A 25097-nucleotide genomic window follows, 5' to 3' on the forward strand; every position below is an offset into this window, starting at 1 on the left:
AATTAATTTAGGATTGAAAAAAAATTCAGCACAAATTTTAAACTAAACTTTCTCTAATTTCAAATCAAAGGTACCATAACATAACATATTGCAAACAGAATTCAGATGTTATATCATTCCAATTACCACTGCAATAAAGCATTTTAATCAATGAAAAATGATTTCACTACTTCAATCGTACAATTCACAAGTAATGATATAAAATAAACATTGCATATTAAAAAGTCAAAAAGTGAAGGTTGAAAAAAAAAAGCACATGTCTATGTAGCTCTAGTGAGTCCGTGACTTTACTACAGTGCCTAATAGTGCCTACAATTACTGAACCCAAAAAAAAAAAAAAAAAAAAATGAAGAAGTGCCCGGAATATAGCAATACTAAATAAGAAAAGAAATTATTAAAAAATAATAATAGGTAAAAACGAAAGTTCAGATTTAAGGGTCGTAAGCATGGATACGTTATTATATAGTTCAGGACCAATAGTCTTCGGACAATCTCTAATGAATTTATAAGTAATTATGTCATAAATGTTTAAATATTTTAAACTCTTTTTTTTTTTTTTTTTAGGTGTCTAATGATAATTAGCTGAACCAATAGTTCTGTTTTTATATTCTAAGAATTCTAATTGTGAAAAAAAAAAATAAAATAAAATTTTGTCATACTAGTTACTATTAGTTTGTTGGCTTTCTTCCCTCCAGTGGAAGTTCCTGGTCGAGTTTTGACAAAGCCAAGAACTTTTTTGATCTTCTCAATGCTTCTTTCAAAACCGAGAAAGCTTTGGAATACTCGCTACATGAACTGTGTGTGAGTTTGCAGTGGTCAACTGAGGGAAAAAAATTACCCTAAAATAATAGACTTTGGACACATTATTCTGAATTATACTGTACCCCACGATACCATTAGCATTTTCATAGGCCAATCGGTGTGACATCATTGAAAACCTTATATGCCTTTTCATATATATATATATATATTGAAACTGTTTACATGCTCACCAGGTGTGTAAAAAATTTATGCACGAATTAAATCTTAATATTTGAATATAAAAACATAAATTACTTTTTTAATTATCTATGAAATCTGAAAATTAATACTTAGAATGTGCTTACATTTTCCTTCATATTTTCTATGTATATATGTACAAACACACTAGCTAAAATACTCGTTCATTTATTGAAAGACCCAAAAAGAAAAAATGTTAAAAAAGCAAAAACTTTGAATAAGTAATAATTGACCCTTAATAATTTTCTAGTTTTATATCACTTTTTCGTACTAGTGCTAATTGACTACTTGATAATATTCTGAGTTTTCATGTTAGAAGAAAATTCAGCAATCAATGCATTGATGTTAATCCCTCAACAATCTCATTAGGAATGGGAAGGTCATATCACATACCACCAAATCCATGAGCATCAGCAGAAAAGAAAATGTGTGTGTGTGTGTGTGTGTGAATTAATGGCAGTAAACCCCTTTCAACTATTATCAAGTTGTGCAAATAACCTCCTCAGTTTCAGGGCCCTAAACTAGCAGAAGTTGCAATGAGACACTGTTAGTGTGCCGTTGATAACAGTCTAAAGGCATAGAAACCCAAAATCCAAAAAGTGCATAGAAACCCAAAATCCAAAAAGTGCAGTACTTGCATAAAATTGAATAAATCTAACAACCAGTCGCTGATAACTGAACCAAATAAATTAAGTGCTCACAATTTAATCAAATTCATGCACTTTGAGGTCTCTTTACTTGTTATGTAGAAAAAATGGGAGAGAGAAAGAACATTGCCTACAGTAACACAGTCACAACCCACTCAGAAAACAAAAACCTTACATGAATATATTATGTTGCCAAGTGAAAAGATGACTGATGAGAGAAGTGTCAATTCCAATCATCTAGCAGTATTCTTCAGTGCCGCGTACTTATCTCTGTACAATTTGTTCTTTTCCCAGCACAGTTGAACGAGAGGCGGGGACACGAGCACGATAACTCTGTCAGCACAACCTTTCTACGCGTCTTCTTTCCTTCCTTGGAGAAGCCCAGCATAAATTTCAGGACTTATAATCACAGAAACAAATTTTAGTAAGGAGATTCGTTGGCAGGACTATCAGCATGCATGTCCATCAAGGAGTCATTGGAGCTGGGGGCATTGGAATCCCTGTTTTGATGATGAGCATGAGTTGCTTCGTTGCGAGGTCCATTTCCAGATAGCATAACATTATTTGAATAGTAAATGATATTGCTGAAGGTTCCGATGAACAGGGCTGGATAGAGCATTTGAGAAAACGGAGTTCTTAGCTTGGTGATCAGAGTTCCCTGAACGAAGTCCATGCCCAGCCGTTACTGGACCGAATGAATTAGAAGAAACTGGGATGCCTGAGTTACTAAATTGCATTACAGTTTGAGAGAGTTGGTGCTGGAAAGGCAGCCTGGGGAACACTGGAGGTTCCTCTGCCCCAAACTCGACCTCATTCTACAATGATGTCAGGAAAATAGTTAAAGGATGTTCCACCCATTTGCTATTGCATCTTTAGGAACAACCCCCCACAAGAATCCAAGTCATTTAAAGATCCCAGAACTAAAAACACAAAAGAAAGAAATTAATAAACTCTACCTCATCAACAATCAAAAAGCATAAATGATCTCATTTCTTTTGTACCAAGAAGAAAGACATCGTTTCCTGAAATCCTAAAAAGATCAGAAAGTGTGTTACTTGCCACACTCGGGCGAATAAAGATGCTTATGCTTACTTTCATCAAATTTACAAATTTAGACTAGTTATCATTACATAAAACCAAGTGCTGAAAAAATACACTTGGCCCTAAATTCCTGTAATTTTTTTGCATTGCTACTCCAACTGTTGTTCCCACTAAAGAGAACAATTAAGAATTTTATTATTGCAAAAAATAAGAATAAGAATCAATCACACCTTTGCTGCACTTGCAGCTTTTACATTACTGCACCAAATATCAAAAACACAGTCACCTCCCAATTTATCACTTCCAAAAGCCAACGACAATATAGCAAACATACTATTCACCTTAACCGGAGGATTTGCTTGCATCACTCCACCAAGATCCTCCATTCTTTCTTACTATGAAATCTCTGCTTCCCCACCAGCAAGACCGCTCTGTTGTCACACCATAATGATCAATTCAGCTTCACTTTGAATGTGATTTTCTTTAAGTTCTTACCATATTAACAGCAGTCGATTAAACATACATTAAATTTATGCCTGGACTCTAGGCAGGCACGGACCTGGTTGAGGACCAGCGGAGCTGAATTTCTTCCTATTTGCATTATTACCTATACTTTTTATTAAAATTAATAAAATGCCCCCTCTCAATTGATAAAAATACCACACTTCACATTCTTGCCACCACTATTTTTTGGATCCAAAAGATAATTATCTCTTTTCACTCTCTACCATCCGCCACATTCATGATTCTTTCTCACACACTTTCATATTCCCACTCAATTTTTAAAAATACCCACTATATATATTATTGCATTAAAAGAAAGTAATGTAAATCGAATTTTCTTATTTCTTCTGATCCCACATTTATGGTAATCTAGAAAGCATAGACACGGTTAAAAGATCAAAGAATCTAAGTCAGACAAGTCACAAAAAACTAAATTATTATTTTATTATTTTATTTTAAAAAATTATCTTTAATTTTTTATATTCTTCAACCATGCCCCCACTCAAAAAAATTCTTGAGTCCGTCACTGACTATAGGCATCTAAATTTTTTAGAGCTGGTATCCTTGTCTTCGTTACATGTTTCACCTTTTTCCTTACATCATACGAATTGATGGCTCTTGCTAGGTGACTTTCCATAGATACTCTCAAAAATCTCAATACCCGGTGACATAGCAAATGATATGTGGAAGTCACTTTATATGAATACAGCATATGACATCAGTTCATTAAAATCCATAATGGCAATCTAGCAATTCTCTCACACTGCGACTGATGTATAAAAATTAATATGACCATATATGATCAAGATCAAGAAATATTCGGTTCATCCTTTATGTCATCCAAAAAAAAAAAAAATGTCTTCCTTTTCTCTTGCATTATTTGTCATACTCCATGAGGATGTGTTCAGCTCTTAAAATGGCCCAGGTCACCTATTTCAAAGCAATGACGAGAAGTCCGATTTGTATCCTTACTGAGGGATTACCAATTCCATAACCATCATAGTCTTCACATACAATTATATGAAAGAGAATTCAAATGCAACTTCAGTTCAGCCTTACAGACTCCTTGTATATAAGTTCAAACTCATGCCCATGAAGCAGTTGTGCTTATGAAACCACATGAAGCTCCCTGAATTTCAAGGAAAACCGAACCCTACAAAGCATGCATCTAAGCTGAAATTATTGTTAATTGCATGACGAGGGCCAAATAGAAAATTAAGTTACATTTGTTGTTTGAACAGAGTCCTAAACAAGTTCTAAAATTATACCCTTTTACTATTGTATCAGCCATCTCATTTATGTTAATATACATAATCATATTAAAAGCTTTGCATACCAATATTTAACCAGCTCTAGTTACAATCACTCAGTTCTACAATAAGAACTCGCAGACTAGGCTTCATATTATATGAGGTGAACAACGTGAAGACTTTGGTTCATCATCAATGTTATTCACGAAAAAGTTAATAGCCAAATTCCTGAGTCATTTGACCACTCCACTCATAAGATCTCGCAGAGTAGGCAAGGGGGAGAGAGAGATTTACATATCACCATTCACCAGTAAATTTCACTATCATTAAACTTTTTTATCATGAAAATCAAACTACAAAATATAAGCGTTCCCTCTTGAACACTTTCTAATATACTTTTACTTTACCCAAAAAAAAAAAAAAAAAAAAAAAAAAAAAAAAAAGAGGAAAAGAAAATCGAACTATAAAATAAGGGAAAAATCATAAAACATAGGTACATAGGGGTCGTAAAAGAAGTAACGGAAGGTGGTCGATTCCTTATAGGGATAATCGCATAGCTCAATGTAGATAAAGGCTTCGGAAGAAAGGCTTCCACAGCGAGAACTTCCAGATATAGTTGAGTGCCTAGAACATCGGTCAGGGCATGGATGTTCTTATTTGGGCTACTGTACTGGATTTATATTCTTAATTGCATGGTGTGGAATATATATGCAACTGCAGCCAAAGACAAAATTTACAGAAGCGATTGATGGAGATTTTTTAAATGGAAGCTAAATAATTTTGATAGGCTGGCCTATATTTCTTAGTTCAATAGGACTCCTTATAAGCGATGTTATAAAAATACAAAAAGAAACAGCACAGTTTGATCATTGTGAATATATTATAGAGCACAGAAGAGACAACTAAGTTAAAATAACAAAAATATTATATGGATGTAATGTATGAATCTATGAAAAACCAAAAAACAAATTATACTTAAAAAATTGCAAACTAACCTGCAAATAAGCAATTATATCAACACTAGTCACTCTTGATCCATCTTCTTGTTTCCTCAAAATCCAATCATAGAGTTTCTCCTGCAACCAAAAAAGGAGTTATATAGAAGTATACCATGTAAAGGCTAAACCAAACAGTTTAACCTACCGAAACAAACAATGAAAGCATAAGTATAAGGCCGAGCACCTAATTGAGTTACATCTGGAACGTATACAACATTGAACTGTTAGGATATGTGTGCCCTAGCATAGCAAATTCTAATTTTGGATTGTAAAAGTCATGGTTTCTTGTCTGGATATTATTATTAAAGCATTATACAATTGGTGAATGGAATGTATTATTTTTCGATTCTTTATGGAATTGATGGTGTCCGCTTGATTACAAAATATATTTATATATGTATGTAATGGCAATTAATACTATGATATAAATTAGTAATCATAAATGGTTTAAAGTCGGTAATTATGGATGGACATTTAATTAGTTAAGACTTAAACCGAGTCCACGATAGATTGAGATATATTGCGAGAGCTGTCGTATGCAATTGCTCTCTATCACAGTCATGGCTTTTGACTCTCAAGCATGAGAGAAGTATAGACTCTTTTATTAATTAATAATTACTTTGATTTGCTCGGCGGATACCTCGGGATCCTTAGATCGACACTTTGGGTAGTTATGTAATTAATAATTAGAGGTCTATATTCTCAATATTTGCATCAGTGCTATTTGTATTTATTTTGTTTTGATTATGGTTGATCACAAATTAAATTCGAAGGCCTTCGTATGTTTTAGACAAATGTTTTATATATATATTTATTTAATAAATAATAATTATTTTTTGTCAAATAAATATTTTATTGTGATCGAGCCGGAAATAATCAAAGGTAACAAAATAATTATATTAATTATGTTGTCGGATTGATGGCTTTAATTATCCGATAAATAATTAAGCATAGAGGGGTCAAAGTGCAACATTGACTTAGAGGTTATTTACTATTTAATTGGAGTGCAATTAATTTCTTTTAGTGGAGTAGAAATTAATTTATGAATTAATTGAATTGGGTCCATGGTTTAATGGACCGGACCAATTATTAATTTATAAGAGCCAAGAAAATAGTAAGCCCAAAAGGATTCTCACCAATAGCCCAAGTTGATATTGGAGTCATGTTAGGATTGAGAAAGTTGAATTAGAGATGGAGAATGATTTATTGTTTCCTTATTCTTATTTTATTTTGCCTATATATACATGAGTTCATGTATATTTTAGGGGTGACTTGGAGAACAAGAAAAAGGAATACACTTTCTCTCTCTAGATTTTAGGGTTTTGTTTCTCTTCTAAAGGAGGCTACCACCAGCCTAGATTCCAAGGTCATTCATCAAGGCATATTGGTGATTCCTAAAGGGAAGATAATAATCAAAAAGAAGGAGAAAGGATCTTGCTAAAGGGATCTACAATAAGTGAGAACATTCACTTTAGAGGAAAGTTCAAAAGGTTTACTCAGACCTTTGATGTGAGTATTCAATCTGTTTATTGAATTATGCATCATCTTTTATTTATCTTTGCATAAAACTTGTCTCCATGTAATGAATCAAGATCTATGATTGCAAATCCCTCAAAAAGTTTTAAAAATTTGCACGTTTCCCATCATGAACATCTATGAAGAGTAGACACGGATACAAAAATGGGGATGACATAATAATCATACGACAATACAATTATTTTTTAAAAGAAGTGGGATAAGGATACGACGCGAACACAATATATATGTATGTACGTATGTACACTGTTTGTATGAATTGTTTGTTTGCAATTGATTAATGCTTATTAAACTAATATTAAATAAAAAATCACACAAACCAAGCATAAAAAATAAAAGCACGTAAACTGATAGAATAAATCATAATTATCTTTGTGGAAAACTCAACCGGAAAAAAGCACGGAGCTTAGTCCAGAGCTCAACCATGGCTATCACTAAGAAAAAGTAGAATTTTCCCACCCAATCCAGTCTCTACTCCCTAGAAATACCAGCTCATTGATTTACTTTTGACTTCCAACATTCTCACAAGTTCTACAAACCTCATTACTTCCATACTTCCACTTGATCCTCAAACAATCCACTTGCAAGTCCAACCACTGCATCTTCAGTGCATTCACTCAACGTGATTGGTCTAACAACTCTTACCTGTATAGTGAATACCAACTGATACCCTTAAAGGTATGAAATGGATATGAATAGAAATATAAAAAGAAAAATGAGATAATTATGTAAAGGCTTGAATGGTATATATTACTCATTCACAACTCTAGTATTTATAGATAAAAAGAGCACATACTCATATTAGAAGAAAGGAAACTAAATCAAATCTAAATCAAATCACAACATATTCTAAAGTATGTTATATGGCATATTCTATAGCATAGTCAAATCTCTACTATTATGGTAAGTCATTCCATAAATCGTGCTATCATATATGCTAACATATGCATAGTCAAATATCTGTTATTATGGTAAGTCGTTCCATTAATCGTGGTATCATATATGCTAACACTCCCCCTCAAATTGGTGCATCCAACTTGGACAACACATCTTCAAACACGGTCTTGCTAGCACCATTCTTCAAAATCTACAAGTTGTTGAGTGCAAATCTGACTAGATTAAAAATGTCGATTAACAAACCAAAAATGTCTCCTCAGACCACAAACAATTAATAATGTCTCCTTAGACCGTAAACAACCAATCACGTCTCTTCAAACCGTAAACAACCAATAATGTCTCCTCAGACCGTAAACAAACAACAATATGTCTCCTCAGACCGTAAACAACCAACAATGTCTCCTTAGACCATTCCTCTTCACATGTTTAAAACATGTAGATGGAAGAATCAACAATGTCTCCTCAGACCATTCCCCTTCATACATATGTTTAAACAATGTAGATGAAAAAATCAACAATGTCTCCTCAGACCATTTTTGAATAGGTGTTGTCAAACTCGCAACACCCTTATTGAGGTCGGATCACCCTGCCTACCCAAAACCTCCCAGATTGGCGATCTCACCTTAGACAATTCCCGAATGGGTGGTGCTGAACTCGCAATACCCTCATTGCAGTCGAACCACCCTGGCTCTGATACCAAGTAGAAATATAAAAAGAAGAAAAATGAGATAATTATGTAAAGGCTTGAATAGTATATATTACTTATTCACAACTCTAATATTTATAGATAAAAAGAGCACATGCTCATATTAGAAGAAAGGAAACTAAATCAAATCTAAATCAAATCACAACATATTCTAAAGCATATTCTATAGTATAGTCAAATCTCTGCTATTATGGTAAGTCATTCCATAAATCGTGCTACCGTATATGCTAAAATAGGCATAGTCAAATCTTTGTTATTATGGTAAGTCATTCCATTAATCGTGGTATCATATATGCTAACAATATGAATCAACTGTTGTTGGTCTTAAACAATCTTCAGTAATCTGAACTTAAGAACAACATATACATGTTTCATCTGAACTCCCAACCTCCCCAGTAGGTGTATTAGTGCTTAAAGCTGAAAGAAAATGTGTCTCCAGTGCAAGGCTGATTTGTTTTCAGTCAAAACAATTTCAAACTCAAATTGATCACCATATGATCTTATCCCAATCTTGATCAAATACGATTAACACTGTCTTGATCAGTTCAAAAAGTAAAACTCACCAAAAACTTGACTCAAAATTAAATAAAATTACAACTCGATTGTTTTTGACTTTGTCACAATTTTTGCCAACAAATACACTAAGCCCAAAAAGATCCTAATAAAAAACTACGAGTCTATGACAAATAAATACTTCTATGAATCTATCAAATATTCTATATTTCTAGCTTATAATATTAAAATCAAATGAAAAATAATTGGGCACGGACTTTGGACCAAGTTAGACCATAAAATAAATTCTGCCTCAATTCTCCTTCTCTACGACAGTCCAGGTATTTGAAACCATTGTTATTCTTTTAACAATTGTACTATGATATTATATACTAGAATTACTTCATTTTAATGTTCAAGATGTGTCAAATGGCAAGTATGTCACAAAAATTAAATACAGATTCTAAAAAAAAAAAAAAAAAAAATATGTTTACCTTTAGGAAGTAAAGGCGCGAATCCATATAATAACTTGACAAAAAAAAATATTTGACCAGTAATAGTACCCTATATGGATACAACTCCTTTAAAATATTATATATATATATATATATATATATATATATATATATATATATATTTTTTTTTTTTTGATAAGTAAAATGTATTAGAACGCATTCAAAAGGGGAACGCGTCCCAAGCTATACACAAAAATAGAACCTATGAACTCAAAGAGCCCAAGAAGTCCACAATATTCTCAAAAAAAGAAAAATCTCTCCCTCAACCCCAACAAAAAAGGGTACAAATAATAGAAAATTTCAGCGCTCCAATAGAGGACTCATTCCCATCAAAAGATCTTCTATTCCGCTCTTTCCAAAGGCTCCACCAAACGCAAAAAAGGGTCACCCTCCAAAAATCTCTAGCCTGAGTCCCCACCCATTGGCCCCTCCAAATATTAAGCAACTCTCGAGAAGTCCGAAGCATGACCTAATGGATGCCAAACAAACCAAACATAAGACTCCAACAATCATAAGCAACAAGACAATGCAGCAGAAGGTGATCCACGGACTCCCCATAACACTTGCAAAGACAAACACCAGTTAACAATGATATGTCTTCTCTTCCTCAAATTGTCCAAAGTCAGAATCTTACTCCAAGCTGCAATCCACATAAAAAAGGCCACCCTAAGAGGCGCCTTAGAAAGCCACACCGTCTTCCACCACGGGAAGGGCAAACCATGAAAACCAGAGAAGCCCACAAAGAAGGACCGGACCTGGAACGTCCCTTGTGAAGAAGGCACCCAAATCAGGGAATCCGCACCAGTGCCATCCAACTCCTGTCTATACAAAAGGGCCAGCAAACCAGTGACATCATCCAACTCGCAATCTTGAAAAGATCGCCGGAATTGCACATCCTAAGACAACGTCTCGCTATCAAGACGATAGCAGTCAGCAACCATAGTATGTTTGTCAACAGCAATCCTGAACAGTCTTGGGAACAAAAGAGCCAAAGGCCTATACTCACACCAGGAATCCTCCAAAAACCGGACAAATCTTCCATCCCGAGCTCTGAATCTAATATGTTTGGAGAATTCATCCCACCCCTTCCCAATGGACCTCCACATCCCGACACCATAAGCAGCCCTGACAGGCCTAGCTGACCACCCCCCTCTTTCCTCCCCAAAATGACAAGAAATGACCTTTCTCCATAATCTATGTCTTTCATTGCCGAACCTCCAAAGCCACTTGCCTAGGAGAGCATTGTTGAAAGGGGCCAGTCTCCTAATTCTGAGACCACCTAACGGAAGAGGCTTGCAAACCTGCTCCCATTTGACAAGATGATACTTAAATTCCTCCCCATGACCACCCCAAAGGAAATTACGTTGGAGCATTTCCAGTCTTCCAACAATAGATGCTGGAACCCGAAAAAGCGAAAGAAATTATGTTGGAAGGCTTGACAAAACACTCTTCACTAACGTAACTTTACCACCCTTGGAGAGATATTGCTTTTTCCAACCAGCCAATCTTTTCTCAACCCGCTCAATCACCGGGTCCCAACTTCCCACCCTTATAGCCGAGTCCCCCAGTGGCAGACCCAAGTATGTAATAGGGAAACGTCGCGTCCCACATCCTAAAACAGCAGCCAGAGAATCCACTTCCTGAACCTCCCCCATAGGGACAAGCACACATTTACCTACGTTGACTTTCAGACCAGAGACAGCCTAAAAGCAAACCAAAACACATCTCAAATACTGCAACTGGGACACCTCTGCCTCGCAGAAAACAATAGTGTCATCCGCAAAAAGCAGATGAGAGATCTCCATCTGCTGAACCGAGTCAAGGCCAATCTTGAAGCCCCTAATGAACCCCAAATCCATAGCCCTTCTCATCAACCTACTAAAGGCCTCCATGACAATAATAAACAAAAACGAGGAAAGAGGGTCCCCCTACCTCAAGCCGCGAGAACTGCCGAAAAACCCTGTAGGAGACCCGTTAACCAAAACCGAAAATCTGACAGTGGAAACACATTAAGTAATCCATTTCCTCCATCTCGCTCCAAAACTCATCCTCTCTAATAGATAAAATAGGAAATTCCAACAGACATGATCAAAGGCTTTTTCAATATCCAGCTTATAAAGGACACCAAGAACACCACTACAAAGTCTAGAATCCACGCATTCATTGGCAATGAGAGCGGAGTTCAGAATCTGTCTACCCCTAATGAAAGCATTCTGATACTCAGAAATAACTCCATCAAGAACCTCCCTCAGCCTAAACGCGAGGACTTTCGCAATGATCTTATAAATACACCCAATCAGACAGATTGGTCTAAAATCCTTGACGTTAGAAGCACCGCCCTTCTTAGGAATAAGGGCAATAAAGGATGCGTTCAGCGATTTCTCAAACCTCCCCGTGGAATGAAACTCATGAAAAGTACTCATAATCTCGAGCCTAACCACCTCCCAACTCTCCAGCAAAAATTTCATAGTGAAACCATCTGGGACTGGAGCCTTGTCACCATTACAGCTCTTAAAAGTCTTCAGCACCTCCTCCTTCGAAAAAGGAACCTCCAACCCATCCCTTTCCAAAACAGAAATAGAATCAAAGTGAAGACCATCAAGCCTTGGCCTTCATCGAAGAGGCTCAGAATAGAGCCTTTGGTAGAAAGAGACAATACCACTTCGCACCTCCTCCTCCGTTGTCAAGACCGTACCATCCACACACAGCCACCCAATATGATTGCCCCTCCTATGAGCATTAGCAGTTCTATGGAAAAACTTGGTATTACGGTCCCCCTCTTTGAGCCATAAGGCCCGAGATTTTTGGCGCCACGAGATTTCCTCCAAAATAGCAATTTCCACACATTCTACCTAACAAGCTGCTCTACTAATACGATGAGACTCAGCAATATCAGCCAAAGCCCTATTCTTCCTCCACTCCAAATTCCCAAACTCCTCCTTATTCCACCTTCTGAGCTTACTTTTCAGAAGTCGAAGCTTGCTTGCAAGAATAAAACTGGACGTACCCATCCTCTAATTTGTTGTAATAGTCCTCTGTGAATCTGAAACTTCAGATAAATAATGTAGGGCCAAAGTTTTAAATATATTTTATTAAACCCCTTAATTTGATTTTGTTTTTTCGTTTTCTTTAGAGTGATACTCTCCTATATATTATTCTATACAGAAAAACTAATCATATTCCAAGAATCAAGCTTCAAGGGGTGGTCAACAAGTATCAGTATCCACTATGAGTATGATGTAGACAAAGCTCCTTAGAATTGTCCATAGTCTCTGTTTATTCATAATATTTGATTCATATGCTGTACCATATGAATCAAATAGAAGGGAAGGGGAAAGAGCACATTTCTGAGATCAATATTTGTTAAAACCTTCAAAAGCAAAAGTGCATATTCTGCCTATGCAATTTTAACGAAAATGATGAATGTGGAGGGTGAGACGTCTCCAAGTGTCCCTGGGGCTTTTTTGGGACACCAACTTTTTAAGAATTAGGCAATTTTAACAAAAAGATGTTTAATGCAGCATTATAAGCTCCAAATTTCCACTTATTAAATAGGGTGCAACAAAAATGAATCAATGAAAATTCTGACCACCAGAAGTTGGGTATCCATGAATTTCTCCTTTTACAAGTATTCATTGCAGGGACACAAATATTGCAACACTTGAAAGTATACATATTTAAAAAGTTTTTATCCCCTTTCTTTGAACTCCATTCCTAGTTTCAATACAAAATTTTAGATTAAGAATTTAATATCCACACTCTATAGCAACAACGATGTTGTCAATAGTCATCAATGTACAAGGCATAAGAAAACACAAAGCTTAGCCATGTGCTTTGATTCAACCTAGCCATAAAGACTTCTAACATGCTGCCGCCTAAACATTTAAGATTATTAACACCACTCTCATATTTGTAAATGTGTATAATTTGAAACAAATTGAAGCCATACTTCAACAGCATTCCCCAGGGCCGCTCATTTCGTTTCAACTTCTTCTGCACCGTCCCTTAAAAAAAGACAATGAAGTACACCTTAACTTAATGTGCATTCTCTCAGTACCTTGAATCCTTTTTTTGCCTTGACCTCTCCAATACCTGTAGTTTATAAATTCTATAGAACAAGATTAAAGCACTTCACAGGGATTCAAGATAGAACACAATTTATAATAGAAAATGGTGCAAGTAGTATTTCATTAGACTTAAAATCCTTTATTGCCCAAGCACACCAAAACAGATAATAGCACTTCTAGTATTGATTTCAACATTCTAGCAGTTCCACCCTTGCAATAGAACCGCCAATTTATAAAAAGAGTCCCATATAAATGGGTTTATTGCATTGTTATTTACCCTAGACTAAGTGTGGCTTGTAAGGGGTTGTGCAATTGTATCACTAGTCCAACATTAGGTAACTTGGTCAAACCATACATAAGAAATAGTTTTAACAAATGTAAATTTTTTTTTTTTTTTTTTCCCTTTTCTTTTCTCTCTACCAGTCTCGAAACCTTGACCTAGGGCTTGGGAAGTTGGGAGTTAAGACCTAAAGCCAATAGGACAAAGGTAGACTAGTTTAAGAAATGTATAGTAGCAAAAGATTAAAGAATAATAATAATAATAATGCTAATTTAATGTCAATAAAATTAATGTTAGTTTGTTTTTGTTTTTGTTTTTTTGTTTTTTTTTTTTTTTTTTTTTTCTTTTTTGAGAACCTCAAATCTGATCGAATATAATTTCCGACTTGCATATGCATATACATCATCGAACAGATGCCTACCCATGTAAATGTGGATGAATTAGATATATTAAATGATTATATGTTTTTCTTTAGTAACCAAATGTTATAGGCTTATTTATCAGGATTTGCTCTACAGACTCTTTTATAATAAAATTAAATTCTTCCCTCCTTATATTTAGTGTGATATTTCTATGGCAGGTTATTTTTATTGCTTGTGCTGTACCAGGTGGCTTCTTCACACTTCACAACACCTGGCATCTATAGATAACCTTTATATTTGTTTCCATTATATCTGTATAGTCACTTTGTTGATGTTGTGCACTTATACTTCGAATAAATCCCTTACAGCAACCCAAAGTTGGTTCCACTAAGAGGTTAACTAAAGTCCCTGATGCTTACCAAAAATAAATAAATAAATAGAGACCCTCGCTATAATCAGATGCCTTCACTAATACAACCTCTTTAACAATATTACACAATTTTCAAAAACAAAATGAAGACCCCAAAAAAAAAAGGTTTAAGAACCACTAAAGGTAAGCACTTACTTGCCTACCAGAACTGATAGCATCAATAGTGAATCCTAATGAGGTTAATAGTTATTTGTACTCTTAGACCATATAAGCACTGATATTTAATATGATTATATAATATAACCTTCGAAGTCTCTCTCCTAAACATCTAATTTTTTCCCCTTGAGGACTTCCTCCTATAATCCTCTTTTTGTTAGTACAAATTTCCCTAAAAACAAAGGGTATTGTCAAATACCACAAAATTACAAAGAAACAACCCATCCAACACAAAGTCCAAAAAATTAACAAAAACAAGGTTATGTGATCCTATTTTGCCATTCTGCTTTAAGTCCATAACTTCAGTCAAACCATATGGTATTATAACTTTCCTATTGAGAAAGAGATAGAGAGAGAATATATGAAAACATATGCGTTATTAAGTAATACAATAATACAATGGTGTTTATATAGGAGAAGCTACGAGAGTAAGTGAGTGGAGAATAAGAAAACCCTATACAAAGTAATTCCATTTATGGTAACAAGGGGTAGGTGACAACTTATACAATACTAACTGTACACGTGTGACAACTCATACAATACTGTACAACACTCCCCCTTAAGCTGGAGAGTAAATGTCAATAACTCCCAGCTTGCTACATATGGAATCAATAGAGTTCTTGGAAAGTGCCTTAGTGAAGATGTCTGCCAGCTGTATACCAGAAGGAACAAAAGGTGTAACAATCTCATTCGAGTCAACGTTAGATCAAATGAAATGGCAATCTACTTCAATGTGTTTAGTCCTCTCATGGTAGACTGGATTGCTAGCAATATGAATAGCTCCTTGATTGTCACAATGGAGAGGAATTGGGTACTGGACTGAAATCCCAAGTTCCTGTAAAAGAGTTTTCAACCAAGTAAGTTCACAGGCAGTGTGTGTCATGGCACGATACTCTACTTCAGCACTGGAACGAGCCACAACTAACTGCTTCTTACTCCTCCAAGTTACTAGATTTCCTCTTATGAAGGTGCAGTAACCCGTGGTAGACCATCGATCAGAAGGAGAACCAACCCAATCTGCATCTGTATATCCCTCAATCCGAAGATGTCCAGAAGATTGATAAAATAGACCATATCCCGGAGCACCTTTGAGATACTTCAAGATGCGTACAACTGCCTCCATGTGAGGTACCCGAGGACTGGTCATGAACTGGCTCACAACACTGACTACATAGGAGATGTCTGGACAAGTGATTGTGAGGTAAATAAGTTTACCTACAACTCTTCGATACATCTCTGGATCATCGAGTGGGTCACCATCATCCACCTTAAGTTTTACATTAGTCTCCCTGGGTGTAGCTACAGGTTTCGAACCAAGTATCCAGTATCCTATAAGAGATCAAGAGTATACTTCCGCTAAGAAAGAATAATGTCTTGCTTCGACCGAGCCACCTCAATTCCTAGAAAATACCGAAGTTTGCCCAAATCCTTAGTAAGGAAGCTAGAAATCAAGTGATGGATTAGAACTTGTATCCCATCTTTATCACAGCCGGTGATAACAATATCATCAACATACACCACAAGAATCACAATACCACGTTTCGTTTTCTTAAAAAGGAGAGAGTGGTCAGCTTGGCTTCTGGTCATACCATGAGCTACCACTACTTTACTGAACTTATCAAACCATGCACGAGGGAACTGTTTGAGGCCATAGATAGACTTCTTGAGATGACATACACTCCCCCTTATACTCAAACCCAAATGGTTGAGTCATATAGACTGTCTCATTAAGGTCACCATTCATAAATGTATTTTTAACATCAAGTTGACGAATTGGCCAAACTAGATTAGCTGCAAGAGAGATTATCACACGAACAGAATTCAGTTTGGCCACAGGAGAGAACGTCTCAGTATAATCAAGGCTATAAGTCTGAGTGTAGCTTTTAGCAACCAATCGAGCTTTGAGACGGCCAACAATACCATCAGGCTTCTGTTTAATAGTAAAAACCCAACAACAACCAACAACCTAAGTATCAACAGGCTTAGGAACAAGGTCCCAAGTATGATTCAATTTTAAAGTGTTTATTTCTTCTTCCATAGCTTTCCTCCACCCTGATGAGAAAGTGTCCCAATGTAGGACTTAGGAAGAGCAATAGAGGATAATGACAAAGAAAAAGCTTAAAAGGAGGAGAACAATTTATTATACGATACAAAATTAGAGATAGGTTGATTGTTACAAGACCGTTTACCTTTCCGAACAACAGTAGGTTAATCAAGATCAGAGTCCAAAGAGATGGAAGAATCTCCAGGCGTTGAAGCGACTGGTGGAAGTGGCAAGGCTAGGTTTACTACTTTAGTCGTTGGGATATGATTAACTACTCTTTTCCGGCGACGAGTATAGACACGAAGAGCAGGTGGGATGTCAAAATCAAAAACTGGAGTTGGAAGAATAGACACTTGAAGAACCGAGTCCTCCAGATGACTGCCTTCCTAAGAATAATAAGGAACATCCTCAAAGAAATTTACATTTGCACACACAAATTGTTTACGAAGAGTTGGACTGTAACATTTATATCCCTTTTGAGTGCGAGAATAACCTAAGAAAATACATTTGTGAGCACGAGGATCAAGTTTGTCTCGTCCCGAGATTAGATTATGAACAAAATAGACACACCCAAACACCTTTGGAGGAATGGAAAAAGGATTTTTGTCAGAAAACATCATTTAGAATGGTGATTTTCCTTAAAGGACCCTAGCAACAAGAACTCCATCTGCCCAAAAATGTTTTGGAACATGCATTTGAATTATTAAGGCACGAGCGATAGCTATGAGTGGGCCATTCTTCCGTTCAGCAACTCCATTTTGTTGAGGGGTGTCAACACAAAATGCTTGATGGATAATGCCCCTCGACTCAAGAAACTTTTGAAAAACATTAAAAGTTTATATTCAAGTGCATTGTCAGTTCCAAGAACAAGTAATTGTGCATAAAACTGATTTTAAATTTCAGCATAAAAGGATTGAAAAACAGAGAATACTTGAGATCTATCTTTAAGAATATAAACACAAGTTAAATATGAATAATCATCAATAAATGACACAAAATAACGAGCACCAAATAAACCAGTAGTACGAGCTTGTCCCAAACATCCGAATGTACTAACTCAAAAGGTTTTAAACTTTTATCAAAACGAGACTTAAAAGTAGCCCGACGGTGTTTACTAAGTTTGCAAGTACTACAATTAAACTTAGAAAAATCAACTAAAGAAGGGACCAAGGCTCGAAGACTATTTGAAGAGGGATGTCCAAGCCGGCAATGCCACTGGTAAGCTGAAGAGGAGGTGGAATATAGAGTTGTCGGAGCAGTAGTTGGCAAGAAGTAGTAGACCATCCTTCTCAAATCCCGCACCAATTGTCTTCGTCGTCTTGAGATCCTGAAAGACACAACGAGAAGGAGAAAAAGTAACTGACCAATTTAAATCTGATATGATTTTTTGAACTGACAATAAATTGAATGAAAATTGAGGGATATATAAAACTGATAAAAAAGTGAGACCCGAAGTGCGGAAGGTACCAATTCCATGAACAAGTGATTTGGCACCATTCGCTATAGTAACAACCGATGGTAAGAAAACATGATAAATATCAAAAAGAAGAGATGGGTTACCTCTCATGTGATCGGATGCCCCTAAATCAATGAACCAAGGTATAGAAGATGAAGCATGGAGACATGTATTACCTAACGTAACGATAGTAGCGGTGGAGGGGGGCTGATTTGCAGGCTCACGCTTTACCAGTTTGGTGCTGGTGATTGACCCAAGAAGATGGGATTCCTTAGTATCCATCACAAGAGCTACCAAACAAATAAGATATAATAGCGAGAGGGAACCGAGATAAGAGAACCAAGATCTAGCCAAGATGAACCCGAGAGAAATTATCGAGGAGAGAGCTGAGGAGGGATCTGAGAGAGATTGCTCAAACAAGAACTGAGATCACTAAGGAGAGATCACCAAGAAGAGATTGAGAAAAAGCTGAGACAGAATCAAGATCGGAGTCTTAATGAGACTAAAAAAATTTAAAGAGGGATCGATTTCTGCTCTAATACCATGTTGAAAGAGAGACATAGAGAAAGATAATATCCGAAAACGTATGTGTTATTAAGTAATACAACAATACAATGGTGTTTATATAGGAGAAGCTACAGGAGTAGGTGAGTGGAGAACAAGAAAATCCTATACATAGTAATTCTATATATGATAATAAGGGGTAGGTGACAACTCATACGATACTAATTGTACACGTGTGACAACTCATATAATACTGTACAACATTTCCTAATTATCTCAACACATGTTAACAAAACTCGGTTATTTAAACTTAAGGAGCACATCGTACACTTTGTTTGGACTTTTAGGCATTGAAGGCATTAATAAACCCAACCAAAATCTCTCTCAACATACACTAGACACTATGTCTAGCGTACACACTTTCAGTTCTTGTCATATTAAAATATTTTCCCCATCATGTGATGGATTTCGAATTGATTTATGAACGGTGCACCACCATGAAATGCTCAACGCTTAATTGTATCACTAAAGTTTTAATATAAAGAAAGGAGGGAGGCTTATTCTTTTAAAGAGCACCCTTTCAAACCTTCCAACTTATTTTATGTCCTTATCCCCAATGACGTTGTCTATTGTTCAGAGGTTAGATGTAATTCAGAGGAATTTTTTTTGAGATGGTATAAATGGTGAGTCAAAATACCACTTGGTTAATTGGGATAGAGTGTGCTCCCCTATTCAAACGGGGGGTCTGGGGATTTGGAGATTAGACTTGTTCAACAAGTCTTTGTTAGGCAAATGGCTTTAGAGATTTGGGGTTGAGAGGACAAGATTATGGAAGAGGGTCATTACTTGTCGTTGGGGTGAGGGCGAGGGCGAGGGTGGGTGGCAATCTTAAGAGTCAAGATTAACAATGGGCATGGGTGCTTGGATGTTTATTCGAAAGGGTTAGGATGAGTTCTCCAAATACATCTGATTAAAAGTGAGGAGTGGGAAACACGTCGGGTTTTGCAAGGACTGCTGGTGCGGGGACTTTGTTTTGGCTCATAGGTTTCCTCGGCTTTTCAAAATCTCCACGAATAGACATAATTGGGTTGCTGACTGTTATCGTCTTGATAATGGGAGGTTAATTTAGGACGTATAGTTTTGCAAAGTTTTTTATGATTCGGAGCTTACCAAGGTCGCTAAGTTCCTATCTATACTCTACAGATAGGTGGTGGAGGGTGAGGGGACAGATGAGATAGTCTGGCTAGGATCCTTGAGAAGAGCCTTTAAGGTTAGGTCCTTTTACCAGAGCCTTTCTGAGATTCCAGGTTCTCCCTTGCCTTGGACGGCAATTCGGAAGTCCAAAGCTCTATTGAAGGTGGCTTTTTTTGCGTGGTCAGCTGCCGTTGGAAGTATTCTAACTCTTGACAACCTTAGAAGGAGACGACAGATTGTGGTGAATTAGTGTGGTATGTGCAAGAAGACAGAGAAAACAATGAACCACCTCTTTCTTCATTGCCTAGTGGCGAGGGACGTTTGGTCTATGTTCTTAGTAGTGTTTAGCATGTTTTGGGTGTTCTCCACCTCGACGGTGGACATGATTGAGGCTTGGAGAGGGTGTTTAGTAGAGAGCTGAGCCAGAGATGCTGGAGGGCTACTCCCCTTTATTTATGGTGGGGCTTGTGGCACGAGATGAATAGGAGATCCTTTGATGGAGAGGAAACTCCTATTTGGTCTCTCAGATACATCATTTTGTCTACTTATTATTTTGGGTATATGGGCATAATTGTCAATCTTTGGGGTATCTTTTGGATTTTTTGGATTGCTTGAAATTATAGTGGCAGCCTTTGGCACCTTGTGTATTCTCTTGAGAGTTCTCCCTTTTTGAGCACCATTAATGAAGTCTTACTTATAAAAATAAATAAAAATTAATATAAAGAAAACTGATTCTATTAGACATAAAGAAGAAGAGTCAAATCCCATATCAATTAAAGGTATAAAAAACTATTACAAAAGAACTAATAATATTCCAGAAAATCCCAAACGCCCCAAAAGAACCTCTCCCTAATCAATTCAAAGACTATAGAAAGAAAAATATTTCTAATGGAAACAATTATGATCTCTGAAGCATAAAACTTAAGCTCATTATTGTAAAACATTCTTCTATTTACTTGAGAGTACACAAGCCCACTCTCCAAGCATCCCTCTTGTTCTTAATATCCAACCCATGGCTCCAAAATACTTATAATGGAAAATAATCAAAATCATCTGTTCAAACTAAACCAATATCCACTAAGAAATTGAGTAACTAAGTTATTAAGTAACTGTAAAGCACTTATCCTTCACCGACATCCAAGTGAGGGGGAAAATGAATAAGAAACAAAAAGAAATAACCATGGGTACCACTGAAAACCACACCATTTCATCGAAACTACAACTTCGACAGCATTAGCTAATATGTTGAATAAGAGATAAGACCATCCTGAAATTAAACAGTTGCCAGTAAATCAAAATGATACAGTTAGACAAGAATGACCAAGACTGCAATTTAACATGCATTGAGAGGTATTTGAGAACAGATAATTAGATATTAAGGAGGGGGTGGATTCATCAATGCATTTTGACTACTCGGTTCTCTATCTTAGTAAATGGGTCACCAGCAGGATTTTTTGCAAGTTCAAGAGGATTACGGCAGGGGGACCCATTGGTCCTTTTTTTATTCATTATTGTAATGGAAGCGCTTAGCAGGCTCATGAAAAGGGCAGAGATTTTGGGATTTATTAAAGGTTTTGTTGTGGGTTGTGCGCCAAATCAGATTTGTACCTCTCACCTGCTCTTTGCTGATGACACTATTGTGTTTTGTGATGCTAGTGTGAATCAAGTGAGACACTTGAGGTATGTTTTGGCCTATTTTCAAGTGGTTTCAGGGTTGAAGATTAATATTGGAAAGAGTGTAATTGTTCCAGTAGGGGATGTGGGACATGTTCATGAGTTGGTAGCTATTTTGGGCTGCGGAGTGGAGGTTTTTCCTATTTCTTATTTGGGGCTGACACTGGGTGATTCTTCGAGGAGAGTTGCTATTTGGGATCCAGTGGTGGAGAGGTTTCAAAAGAGGTTATCGGGGTGGAAGAAGCAGTATTTGTCGAAAGGGGGCAAACTTACATTGTTGAAGAGTACTTTAGCTAACCTTCCTACATATTTCATGTCTTTGTTTCCTATCCCTAAAACAGTAATTGGGAGACTGAATAAGATATAGGGGAACTTTTTGTGGGGGGGTATAGGGGAGGAGTTTAAGTATCATCTTGTGAATTGGGAGAAAGTGTGCACTCCGATTCAAAGAGGAGGCTTGGGTTTGCGCAGATTGGAAATGTTTAATAAAGCTTTATTAGGAAAATGATTATGGAGATTTGGATGCGAAAGGACAGTATTTTGGAGGCATGTTATTGAGTGGAGGGAGGTTGGGTGTCCAGAGGAGTGAATGTTTCAGCAGGTATGGGAGTATGGAAAGGTATTAGGAGGGGATGGGATGAATTTTCTAAGCGGATACGGTTTCAAGTTAGGGATGGTAGTTTTGTGAGGTTTTGGATGGATGTTTGGTGTGGGGATGTGATGTTGGCTTATAGGTTTCCTAGACTTTATAGGATGGTTGTGGTGAAACATGCGGTGGTGGCAGATTATTTTAAGCTAGAGAATGGGAGAGCTAGTTGGGATGTGAGATTTCGCAGAAATTTTAATGATTGGGAGTTGTTGGAGTTTACTGATTTAATGGGGATTAATTTGTAGTCAAGTGGTGGAGGGGGAAGGAAGGGATGAGATGGTGTGGAAGGGGGATTCTAGAGGGGTGTGTAAGGTGAGGTTGTTTTATAAATGTCTTACGAATCTGATGGGTAACAGGTTTCCTTGGAAGGCTGTTTGGAGGACTTTAGCTCCACTAAAGGTGGCTTTTTTCACGTGGACAGCGGCGCTTGGCAACATTCTTACTTTGGATAATCTCAAAAAAAGATGCCAAATAACAGTTAATTGGTGTTGTATGTGTAAGGAGGCTGGCGAATCGGTTAATCATCTCTTGTTACATTGTAGGGTGGCAGCGGATGTTTGGAGTATGTTGCTAATTATCTTTGGGGTGGAATGGGTAGTGTCAAGTAACACGATGGATATGTTAGAAGCTTGGAGAGGGAGTAGAGTGGATAGTCAGATTAGGAAGCCGTGGAGGGTTGCACCTCTTTGCATTTGGTTGGAGTTGTGGCATGAGAGGAATAGGAGATCTTTTGAAGGCTAGGAATCGTCGGTATGGGTTATCAAGGCGAATATTTTGCATTATCTTTATTCTTGGGTGAATGGGAAAAATTGCCCATCTGTAGAATAGTTTATTGGATTTTATTGACAACTTATCGTTGTATTGACGCGTTTGCGTTTTTTATTTTGTTTTATTTAGGGTTCACTCCCCTCTGCGCGCGTTTTTGTTAATATATCTTTTACTTATAAAAAAAAAAAAAGATAATTAGATATTAAGGACTAAGGACCAAGGTTCTTTTTTGTATGATTAAGTTCTATTTGATTGTATACCAGAGGTTCTTACCTTGCTTCTTGGAAGACGTTTTTACCCTTTTCCTCTTTGTCAGAGGCGATTTTTGGGCGATTAGGGTTTCCTGGTGATTGTTGCTGCTAATATGGATTAGGGTTTATGGGAGGATCGTTCCTTGAAGTTGCGAATCTACCACATCTCATTCTCAACGGCAAAGTTGAAAGCTTTCCAACTAAAGATGATAGGACCTTTAGGGTCGATACGGCTAGCCGGGAATCAGTCTTAAAATCCTGCCTTGTTGGACGCTTCGATAGATATGTGGGAAGTATTGAGTCAATCGAGACGTGGGCGATGCAGACGTGGAAGATCGCGTGCAGGGCAAAGGTTTCAACCCTGCCTGATTGTCTTCTTCTGTTCAGACTACCGTCGAAGAATGAGGCACAAAGAATTCTTAGTTTTGGCTGGAAGATTTAGGGCGCTGCTACTTTGTCCATTGATGTCTGGTATTTTGCAGTCGATTGCAAGGCGATGAGATAAAAGGGAAGGGGAAGACGAGTGGTGATATACGGATTGCCCCTTCATCTTCGATGTTAGATGTTGTTCGAAGCCATAGGGAATATGTGTGGTGGTTTTCGAGACGTGGAGGTGGATGATATGGTGGTAGGAGAGAGAATTGTTCTTTTTGTTGCTGATAAAGGTATGATCCCGGACTTAATTTTCGTTGAAGATCACAGAGTGGCCTTCAAAATTGAATTGAAGGAGGAACTTTCACCATCCATCCTTCCGAAAGACTCCATCGACTCTTATGTTAGATCCATACCACAAGATGGGTGCGAGGAGCCGAGCAATGGAAGGCATCGTTGTCCTTCTTCCTGGCCAGAGTTTCAGATTCATCTCGGTCCTCAAGGAAAGATACGCATGCATTTCAACACGCCATCTGCGAGTGGGGAACAGGGACCCATAAGTAGTATGCATGCGGGTACTAAGGATGTCCACACACGTGGACAGGCTTGCAACAGGATGGGAAATGGTTATGAACTTATGACGGGCCTGTTTTAAATAATGGGCTTCATAGGCCCAAGCCTATTGGATCATTGTTTTGGTCTGGGCTTCGGGTCCCCCAAGGGATTAACAGGACCCAATAGTTGCATGTCCATTTCATTACCAAATGACAAGCCAATCCCAAATGTTTTAATGGGACCTCGTGATGGAAGATCAGCCCAGGCCCATGCTCAGTATGTTTCGCAGCGTGTTACACCTACGGACTTGTGATCTGTAAGTAGACATTGGTCTTTGTCTGAGAAAATGAGGTGGAGGAAGATGAGCGTAAGCAAGACCGGCTCGAACACGGAAGAGACGATTTCTCGACATGATAAGCGTTGTTGTACTGCTTACACAAAAGGGTCGCCCCTTTCTAATTTTGATTCGTCGAATGAAGGGTGTCCTAGATCTTCAAACCAGAGAAATCAGTCATCCTGCCATGGCTCCCGATGGTCTCGCAATGATAAATAGAAGTGGATAGCTCGCTCTCATGCTTTCGTCAGTCCAGGTACGTCCTCTGTCATTCATCCTCGGAGCTCTCTTTCTGCTCCTCCTCCTTCTACTCTTTCTTGTGGGGTGTTAAGAAGTGGTGGTGGTGTGGAGGATGTTTGTGTTCGATAAATGGATGTATCTGAGCCTCTTGTTCCAAGGTTTGATGGGTCAGTGAC

General features: G+C 37.3%; 1 pseudogene; it reads right to left on the minus strand.

The window, feature by feature from the left end:
* Positions 1-2067: 2067 nt before the first annotated feature.
* The window catches only part of LOC132266299 (uncharacterized), a 29734-nt pseudogene continuing 6704 nt past the window's right edge, over positions 2068-25097 (minus strand).

The sequence above is a fragment of the Cornus florida genome, unplaced genomic scaffold, assembly GCF_030987335.1.
Source record: "Cornus florida cultivar Cherokee Brave unplaced genomic scaffold, ASM3098733v1 CherokeeBrave_3.0.0_Hap2_Chr07, whole genome shotgun sequence".
In the NCBI taxonomy this organism is placed as follows: domain Eukaryota; kingdom Viridiplantae; phylum Streptophyta; class Magnoliopsida; order Cornales; family Cornaceae; genus Cornus; species Cornus florida.